The 10,623-nt window shown below is 38.4% G+C and overlaps 1 non-coding gene across 1 annotated transcript; it reads left to right on the top strand.

Annotated features, from left to right (window-relative positions):
• The first annotated feature begins 6,301 nt into the window (after positions 1 to 6,301).
• Positions 6,302 to 6,433, top strand: LOC111765555 (small nucleolar RNA SNORA31). The gene has a single exon (XR_002797861.2). It is a non-coding gene; the product is annotated as a small nucleolar RNA SNORA31 (small nucleolar RNA).
• Positions 6,434 to 10,623: the final 4,190 nt, after the last annotated feature.

Raw genomic sequence — 10,623 nt, 5'->3', positions numbered from 1 at the left:
GAGTCGGGAGGTCATCAGAGGGGTTATGCTTATGCATGCCTCAGCAGGGTACCAGAGACAGCCAAAGTAGATAGAAACCCAGATACTGGTTCTCCTGAGGACTACAGAGACCCACATGTTCCACTGACTTTAATCACAGGGCAAGTAGTACTAAGAGATGTCCTAAGGGATCTCCTGTATTGTAAGCATACTCTTCTCTACTTCCCTTATATTGTAGCAGTCCTATTTGTTGATAATTAGGACTAATCACCCCAGCTAGTACAGTAACTTCCTTCTTTGTCTGCTGATTCAGAGGTATGAGGACCCCAAAGTGGCCAGGTGACAGTCTTAACTTCCAGTTCAATGGAATCATTGTGTTTCCTAGTGGAAGAATTCCTCCTTTGGAATTAAGACTTAAAGACCAGAAGAGCATAAGTTTACAGAAGCAGGAAACAAACATTTTTCTAGTGGATCACTAGGAGTAATAGTGGTGCCACTCCCATTTCCACCCCTTGATTCCTGGACCTATGAATCCTGGCTATGGGAGAAGCAGCACCATAGAGTGGATGCTGATTTAGACCATACATGACCTCCTGGAGAATATTGAGCCCCAGCCCTGCAAGGTATTGCCACCCAGTTGGGACCATAATTTAGTCTTCAAAAGACTGCCATTCTATGAATCCAGCTGCTTCAGAATGATGGTGAACATAGTAAAACCAATGAATTCCATGAGAATGTGCCCACTCCTCACACTTCACTTGTGAAGTGGGTTTCTTGATCAGAGGCAATTCTGTGTGGAATACTATGATGGTGCATAAGGGACTAGTAAGTCCTCAGGTGGTAGTTTTGGCAGAAGCATTGTGTGCAAGGAAGACAAATCCATATCTGGAGTATGTGTCTATTCCAGTAAGAACAAAATGCTGCCACTTCCATGATGGAAGTGTTTGAATGTAACTAACTTACCACCAGGTAGCAGGCTGATCACCTTGTGGAATGGTGCCATATTGGGGACTGAGTGCTTGTCTCTGTTACTAGTAGATTATGCACTCAGCTCAGTGGCTGTAGCCATATCAGCCTTGTTCAGTAGAAGTCCATGTTGCTGAGACAGTGTATAACCTCTATCCCTGCCACCAGGGCTGCTTCATTCATGGGCCCATTGAGCAATGAAAGGAGTGGCTAGGGAAAGAGGCTGGCTGGTTTCCAAAATGAGTCATCCTATCCACTTGATAATTAAAATCCTTCTTTGCCAAAGTCATCCTCTGGTGAGCATACAACTATCTACATGTTTTTCATCCATTCAGAGAGGTCAATCCACATACTTCTCCCCATACCTCTTTGTCACCAATTTTCCATAATGTTCCTTCCAAGTCTCTACCATCCAGCCAAACCATTGGCTACAGCCCCTGAATTGGTATCCAGATACACCTCTGGCCATTTCTTCTAAGTAAAATGAAGACCCAAGTGCACTGCTCAAAGTTCTGCCCACTAGGAGGCTTTCCCTTCACCACTGTCCTTCAGAGATATCCTGGAGAGGGGCTGTAGTGCTATAGCTGTCTACTTACAGCTGTCTACTTACAGCTGGTACCTCTGTATCATACAGAATTATCTGTAAACCCAGCCTAAGTTTTCTCTTCCTAAGTCAACTGATCATGGGAACTCCCCAAGAGCTCAAAGCTGCGGACTGGGAAAGAGAAGGTATGGGGGCCTTGGTCATTTGGGCCATGTCTTCATGTAACTTACTAAGGCCTGGTAGCAGGTCAAAAGCTGTTTATCAAAAGAAGAGTAGTTATCTTCAGCGGATAGCAGGCTTTGCTCCAAAATCCTAAGGGTCTTAACTCCAATTCTACTATGGGGACTTGCTAAAGGCTCTGAACAACATCTCTATTTGCCATCAAAACTTCTAGGAGCATTGGGCCTGTTGCATTATACAGCCCATGTGGTAGATGAGAGCCCAACTGCTTGAGCCACATCTTCTCCCCCATCTGTTTTCTGAACATTCCAAAGAGGAGAGTTGTATGGGGATGTGGTGGGAATCACCATGCCTGCATCCTTTAAATCCTTGATGGGGCATGCACTTATCTCTGCAATCCCTCCAGGAATCAGGCATCATTTTTGATTTACTATTTTGCTAGGTAGAGGCAGTTCTAGTGACTTCTACTTGGCCTTTCCTACCATAATAGCCCTCCCTTACAAGTCAGGGAACCAATGTGGGAATTTTGCCACATTGTCTGCTCTAATTTATGCATTTCAGAACTGGGGGAGTAACCACAGAATAGGTTCAGGAACCCACTGGATCCACCGTGAGATGGACCTGAGCTAAAACTTCATTAATCACCTGATCTCCATAAGATCCTGTTCTGGTGGACCACATTGATGTTTTGCATCTTCTCAAGTTAATGTCAGTTCAGAGCTAGTGTCTAATACTTCCTGAAATATCTCACAATTTTTCTTTTCCATAATGCACAGTAAAAGGTTGTAGATTCCTTTGGAGGAGACTGGGAGGAAGATTAATAAGCCTATACGTTTTCAATGTATAAGCCTTGTTCTTTTGTTATATTTATTCCTGAAGTATTTTAGTCTTTTCAATGCTATTGTGAAAGGAGTTTTCTTCTTAATTTTATTTCATATTATTTATGGCTAAAATTAATATAGAGAAATACATATGATATTTATATATTGCTCTTTTGTCCTGCTATCTTGCTGAATGTTTTTTAGTCCTAGTAGGGATGTGATTTTCAACATACAAGATAATGTCATCTGGATGTAAAGGCAGTTTTACTTCTTTCTTTCCAGTCTGGATGTATTTCCTCTCTCCCTCCCTCCCTCTATCCCTTCCTCCTTCCCTTTGTCCCTCCCTTCCTTTCCACTCTTCTTTCTTCCTTCCAGCACAATGTTGACTAGAACTGGAGCCTGTACCTTGTTTCGGACCATAGGGGGGAAACATTCAGTCTGTCATCATTAGGTGTGGTGCTACTTGTAGGTTTTTCGTAGATTCCCTTTGTCACATTCAGGAGGTCCCCTTGTACTTTTAGTTTTTTGAGAGTTTTTATCATGAGCCAGTGTCCAATTTTGCTAAATGCCTTTCCTGAATCTGTTGAGATGGTTATGTGCTTTTTATCCTTTACTCTATTAATATGGGAGTATTGTACTGATTGATTTTTGGTTGTTAAATCAACTTAGTTTTCTGGAAAAAGTCCTTTTGGTTGTGGTTTATAATCTGTTTATAATATGTTTAATTCAATTTGTTAAGCATCTTTCTGCATATGTTCATGGGGGATATTGATCAATAGTTTTCATGTAATATCTTTAGCTTTGGTATTAGAGTAATACGAGCTTAATATAATGAGTTGGAAAGTAAATAATTCCTTTTCAAAATTTTTAAAATGTTTTGATGGATTCGTATTATTTCTTCTTTAAATATTTGATAGACTTCACCAGTGAAATCTAGATTTCAAGTTACTCCAATTTGTTGACTGTTATTATAAAATTTTCTATTTCTTCTTGAATCTTTTAAAAAATTTATGTCTTTCTAGGACTTTTCCCATTTCATTCAAGTTGTGTAATTAGTTGGCATAAAGTTTTTCATAGTATTTCCTTATAATCCTTTTAATTTTTATAGGGTAAGTAGTGATGTACCCTATTCCATCCCTAATTTTAGTAATCTGTCTTACTTTTTTCCCACTTTTGTTTGTATAAGTAAAAGTTTATCAATTTTGTTGATCTTCTGAAAGGACATACTTTTGGTTTCATTGATTTTTTGAATTTCATTAATTTCTACTCTAATTTCTACTCTATTTCTCTACTTCTGCTTGAGTTTCATTTAGTTTGCTTTTTTTCGCCTAGTTTCTTATGGTGAAAGCTTAAATTATTGATTTGAGTCTTTTTTTCTTTAACATAAATTTTCAAAGCTATGCATTTCCCTTGAAGCACTGCTTTAGCTGCCTCTCATACATTTTGTTATGTTGCTTTGGTTTTCAGTTAATTAAAAATATTATAATTTCTATATGTTTCTTTGACCATGGATTAATTCAAAGTATATTCTTTAATTTGAAATTTTCTCAAATTTGTTTTTGGTGTTGGTTTATAATTTAATTCCATTGTGGTTGGAGAAAATACTTTGTATGATTTCAATCCTTTTAATTTGTTAAGACTTCTTTATTGCCTAAGATACAATGTATCCTGGAGAATATACCATGTGTAATGTACTTGTTTAGGGTACATTGCTCTATAAATGTTGATATGTTGTTCAAGGTTCTATAGCCTTAGTGATTTTCTGTCTTGTTCTACAATTATTAAGAATAGAGTTTTGGGAAATGGATGTGGCTCAACCAATGTGGCTTCCATCTACCACATAGGAGGTCCAGGTTTCGATGCCCAGGGCCTACTGGTGATGGCAAGCTGGCCCATCAGAGTGCTGGCCCATGCAGGAATATGGCCCCACACAGGAGTGCCACCCTGTGTGGGAATGCTGCTCTGTGTGGGAAAGCTGCCCTGTGCAGGATTGCTGGCTGACATGGAGAATTAATGCAGCGAGATGATGCCACAAGAGACACAGAGGAGAGAAAATAAGAAGACATAGCAAAACGAGAAGCTGAGGTGGCACACGAGAGTAATAATCATCTCTCTTCCACTCTAGAAGGTCCCAGGATCAGTTCCCAGAGCTGCCTAATGAGAATACAAATAGACACAGAAGAACACACAGCAAATGGACACTGAAAGCAGACAATGAGGGAAGTGGGGGGAAAATAAATAAAAATAAATCTTTAAAAAAACAAAACAAAACAAACATAAAAAGAATAGGGTTTTGAAATCTTCAGAGCTTTTCAGATATTATTGTTGAATTGTCTATTTGTTCTTCCTTTTTTTTTCAGTTTTTTTTTCATTGTTTAGGGCTCTGTTATTAGATTCATATAGATTTATAATAGCTATATCTTTATGATTATATAAAGCAATATTGTAACACCGTACTGTTGGATTTATAGCATAGATATATTTTGTATATATAATAATATTTATAAATTATTTATATGTATGTGTGTGTGTATAAAAAACACAAAGGAGGGGAAGGAAATGGAGATATACTAGAACAAAGTTTTTGTATCTTACTAAAATTACGTTCATGTTAATCCATAGTAGATTGTATGGAGTTAAAATGCATATTCTTATCCCTAGAACAATTACAAAGAAAATAATATTATATATATATATATATAGTTAAAAATCAATCAGGGAATTAAAATGGTACCCTAAAAATATTTATTGAATGCCAAAGAAGGCAGTAGGGGAGGAACAAAGGAGAAAAAAGACATAGGACATAGAAAGCAAATGGTACACATAAATCCATCCATAACCATAATTACTTTAATGTGAATGTAATAAACATTCCAATCAAAAGGCAAACATTGTCAGACTGTGTGAGCTCTGGGAATTATTCAGCTAATAGTTCTCCAGGCTGTTTTGCAGTCTTATGGAGTTTTATAAGTGTGGCTTAGTATTCAGCAATAGATTCAAGAAATCCCCTTGAAGATCTTGAGGTCTTGCTCTGCATGATACCTTCCTTTATGCAAACTCCAGCCACCTCTGCCTCCCTGAATTCCAAGTCTCCTTGATTCAGCAAGCCTGTTACGCTCTGCTTGGGATTCTCCTTCTTGTGCAGCAGTCTATAAAATAACCACAAGCAGAAACCCAAGGTGATTTTAGGGCTTACCTCATTTGATTTCCTTTTCTCAGGGATTGTAATACTGTACTGCCTGTCAGCCAATGTCGGAGAACAGTTGTTTCATATATTTTCTCTAGTTTTCAGTTGCTTACTGGAGCCTGCATTGCCTTTTAAACATTAAAACCATTTAAAATCTTTTTTCAGATTATTTTGGAATCTTGAATTCATTCCCAAGATGTACCTCTGTTTTAACTGGTCATAGGCCTCACTTGAGTCATTGATAAGACCTTTCTTTAGGTAAAAGACAAAGTAGTATATTTTATTTCCAATCCACTTCTTGGTTTCTAGGAGACTTCTTATTTTCCTTACTATGTGTTTCTCTGGCATTCTGTACCAAGAGTTGGGCATGGAGAAAAACAGTGACTAGTGTTCGTTGCTGCCACTCTTTTCATTTGCTCCTGAGGATAAATGCTTCACAAATGTGGGCGGCAGATCTCAAGACAGCACCACCAGCTTGTCCTGTAATTTCTGAGCCAGAACCAGACTTCCCTCCCCCCACCGCTGTTTATGTTTGTGTTACCTAGTTGGTTGCAAGAGGATGAAGAGGAGCACCGCTACAGGAAAAATTGTTTTCACAGGGCAACTACTAATGAATAGAGAGAAATGCATCCTTCTCTGACAGACCTGGAGCAGTTAATGTCTCCTGTTAAGGTTTCCACTAGAGATGCAAGAAAAAGAAGTCCTCACACTTTCTGTCTTGTTGTGGCAGCCAAGATTGAATGGGGGATAACAGGAAATTCTAAAAACATGGGGAAGGGGAAATAATCTTTGCGACTCAGGAATAAATTTAAAAACTAATGAAGAGAGAGGGCCTGTAGCCCAGTTTTCTAAGTAGTACAGCCTTCATCATCCAAGTCAGTGGACTCATGGGAAAAAGAAGAAACCCTTTATGCCTCATCTCAGGCTGTATCTGTTTCATGAAATACAACCAGAATTAGTTGTGAATTGAAGCCTCTATAGATTTCTCTATATTAATCTTGTTTCATTAGTTTTATATATAATAATAATAATAAATAATAATAATAATATATACCTTATTGCTTAGTCCCAACACATTGGAGTAAAAACAAAACTTTTTTTTTTCCCTCTAAATAATTATACTCTGTTAGCTCACATTTGCACCACTGGATGCTGGCTCCCTTGATGACATTTTGTCCAGTCACTTTTGGTTATAAAACAGATTTATTTGGGTATTTAAGACTTGCTCATACTCCATGTAAAATTTCAATTCCATATAAAATTGAAAACTCTTCCTCACCCTCTTACCCCCAAATCAGTAAGCTGAGACTTAAAGTTTGTTCCTCTTCCATGCAATCAAGTGGGAAAGAGAGAGAGGCCAAAGGATATGGTGCAAGTCCTTTTCATGTGAATCGATGCTGCTTCCTGGCTGACACTTGCAGGCTGTAGATGCCTTCCAAGTGGCAGATTTCCCCTCGCTTGCTTTCTGAAAATTCCTTGACGTGCAGGATCAGGCTTCAGTTTGATGTCTTTCCTCTACTTTGACTCCAGTGAAAGACACTGTACCCAGCAGCCTCTTGAGGCTGGGATATTTTCACATGAGAAGTGGGGCTCTTGGTTGAGGTCTAGGTGAAACGAATGAAGTCCAGTTACCTCTAGGTGGTGTCCACTCAACCCATGATAACTCCTCTTGTACTCTTTCTATGAAAATTATGGAAATGTAAGCAACTTCTCAGCTACCCCCTCCCTCAACTACACCAAATCTCTTTCTCACTCATTTCTTCAAGCCCAAGAAACATATCAGATGCTCAGTTAGCCTGGTGCTTCCCCAGCTTTCAAAGGAAAGATGATATTTAATCTGTTAGTTAATGAAAAAGGGAGGAGGAGGGAATATTTGCAAACCCCCAAACTTAGGTAGTATTTCTCTTAGGATCTTCCACCCCTGGCTTTAGGCAGAAGCACCAGGTCTCCCTCCTCTCCTATGGAGATGGGGATGGAAATGATATAGACTCTTTTCCAGAATATTCATTCAAGGGCCACACTTCTCTGCCAGTTCTTCCTGGCAGAGGCTGGGAGTCGGGGAACTCTGAAACCAGCATCTCTCTATAAACCTAGAACATTTTGTGCTGGAGTCTAAGTAAAGAAAAGGTATCAAGCTGAAGCCCGATTCTTTATGCCTTAGCTGCAATTCCAAGACATTGGGAAAAATTCTGTTAATACAACGATAACAATAATCATGACTATGCTACTAGCAGCTAAAATTTCCTGAGTACTTATTATGTACCATTCAAGATACTGAGAGTTTTACGATGGTCTTCTCTGACCTTAGAACAAGCCTACAGAATTGTTACTATTACCTACATTTTATAGGTGAGAAAGTTAAATAGCTTAGCTAATGCTACTTAGCTATTATAATGGTGGGGTCAAAATTCAGATATATAGTCTGCATTTTGAACCATTAATCCTAATTTTCTGCAGATTGTGACATTTGTCTGTCAGTCTTATTGATGCTATTGAAAGTTTTCATCTTCAGCTGCAGCTTCATGAGTATCAATAAGGCATTGGAGGGGATGAACTGGTGCTGCTAAACAGAGTCCATTTTTAGCCAGAAGTCTCTTTTTTCCCCTTGGAGTCTTTTCAACTCTATGAATCTGCAATTCTGCCATAAATTTTAAAAATAGGGTTTAGGAAAGGTTAATAAAACACTCAATGACTTGCTGCCAATTTTACGTTAGGTCCTATTTTCTAAGATTGTTCTCTTATGGAATAACTGCCTCTTTTAGAATTAAGCCCCCATGCAGAATTGAATTAATTCCCTCAGGTCTCAAAATTGTAATCTGGAAGAGTTCGTTTAGCAAATGGCACCCAGCATTCCTCACCCTGGTTTGCCAGAGACACTTTGCGACTTTGTTTGAACACAAGCAGTAGTACTGGATGGCAGATGTTTGCAAATACCCTTTGTTTAATTACTCAGGCACTTTATAATAAATGTTTCTCCTAAGCTGTGGAAAACACATCCTTCATCAGCTTTAAAACAGAGAGCAACTTTGGAGGCCATTCTCGCCGTCCTTTCTCCTAGTGCATTCGTCCAGACAGATTGAGTGAACAAAAAGAAGAGAAAGGAGAAGCTGTTGGCAGTTACCCTCAACTTTGTCTCTCTATAGCAGCTGCTGCAATATAGAAATGAGTACCCTTTCCATTCCCCCCGCCAAAAAAACAAAAAAAAACAAAACAAAAAACACCCACCAGCAGAATAGCACTCACGCCATCAGGCAGAAAAGACAGTGGAAGACAAGGAGGGTCACAGGGTGCTAGCCCTTCTAGCAACACATCTTAGATCATCCACAATTTCTCAGTGTCTGAATTCTGGGACTTTCACAGGGGGCTGGCATTGACTTCTTGGCTGGCACAAGCACTAATGGAAAATTTACATGTCCCAGTAAGTGTCTGGTGTGGACTTCCATTCCTTTGCAGAGTGACTTCAGCCTCTCACATGTACTGTAGAGCCCCTGGCAGTTGTACCTTGAGAGGACATAGGTATGTGGTAAGATGTTCTAGGTTTAAGAGGCATGGCCAGTTCCACAATAGAAAATGAGACCCTTGAGCCCACCTTCAGTGATGTCTTGTAGCCAGAGATCCTTGCTGCCCTAGAGTCAGTATGCTAGGCCTTAACCATTGTGCTCCACACCCCCTCCAAAGAATATCCACTGATGTCTCCCAAATATATACACAGCCAGACTTTACCCTTGAGAGTTTGATTTTGTAGGTCTCAGTGGGGCTTGAGAATCTGCATCCAGATATCTATCCATAGGTGATTCAGATGTGCTGCTAGGGTTTCTAACCAATGCCTTAGCCATTTCTAAAATGGGGTACTAAATGTATCCTTTGTGTGTAACCATTACAAGAAAGGTCTCTAGAACCAAGATTCTAATCATAGCTCCGCCAATCTACTTAACCTCTGAGCCTGATTTTCATAATCTCTGATATGGGGATGATAAAAGTCCCTACCTCCTGGACTGGTTTGGGACTAGATTAATTAGCACATATAAAATACTAGAATGTAGGAATTCCCTCAATAAATTATTTTAATTTATTATTATACTGAGAACTGACTGCAATTACGCATACTCAATAAATGTCATTGGTTAATTTTCTGCTCTAAATAGTGAAAGTTCCATTGTAAATATAAGCCTATTTAGAAAAAAAAAAAAATGGCCATGTATTTGCTTTGAGGTTTGTTTTGTTTGAATAATGCACAGCAATAGCCTCCGGAGCTATCCTGGTATCTCAATAATTTTTTTCCTTTAATTCCTGTTTTAATTTATATTTCTCTTTTCTTAAAAAATTAACTTTCTTATAGAACCAGTTTTAGTAAAGAATTAATTTTATTTTTTTAAAAAGTCTCTAAAGGAATTATTTCTGGCTTCTCCGGGGTTCAGTCTGATAGCCATACAATACACCAATCCACCTGTGACCAAAATAATAATAATAATAATAAAATAAAAAATAAGTTGTTAAGTTTAATTATCTTCAGCAAATATTTGTTGAATATATACTAGATGCAAGGTACTTTTGGGAAAGTGAGGAAATAAAGAAAAGGAATCTAACATTTATTAAGCAGCTCCTTTCTGCCAAATATCGTACTAAGAATGCCATAATCACCTTATTTAATAAACATATATGCAGTTGGTATAACTACCTATATTTTCCAGATGAAGAAACTAGGACTCATAGAGTTCATTGCCCTAGTATTTTATAAAGTTCAAAGCTCTACTCTTTCCACTTTGCCCTGCTGCCTCAGAAAATTCAAAGACAAAAAGGGTCTAATGATGGTGCCTTATATTTATATAGCATATTTTGGTTTATAATTACATACATATTCGTGCTATATGGTATAATATACCATAAAATATGGTAATTGGTATTTAGAGCCCAGAGCTGCTGCTTTTTCCTGTAGGTTTGCTCTC

The sequence above is a fragment of the Dasypus novemcinctus genome, chromosome 8 (assembly GCF_030445035.2).
Source record: "Dasypus novemcinctus isolate mDasNov1 chromosome 8, mDasNov1.1.hap2, whole genome shotgun sequence".
NCBI lineage: Eukaryota > Metazoa > Chordata > Mammalia > Cingulata > Dasypodidae > Dasypus > Dasypus novemcinctus.
This window is presented reverse-complemented; position numbering and strand designations above follow the sequence as displayed.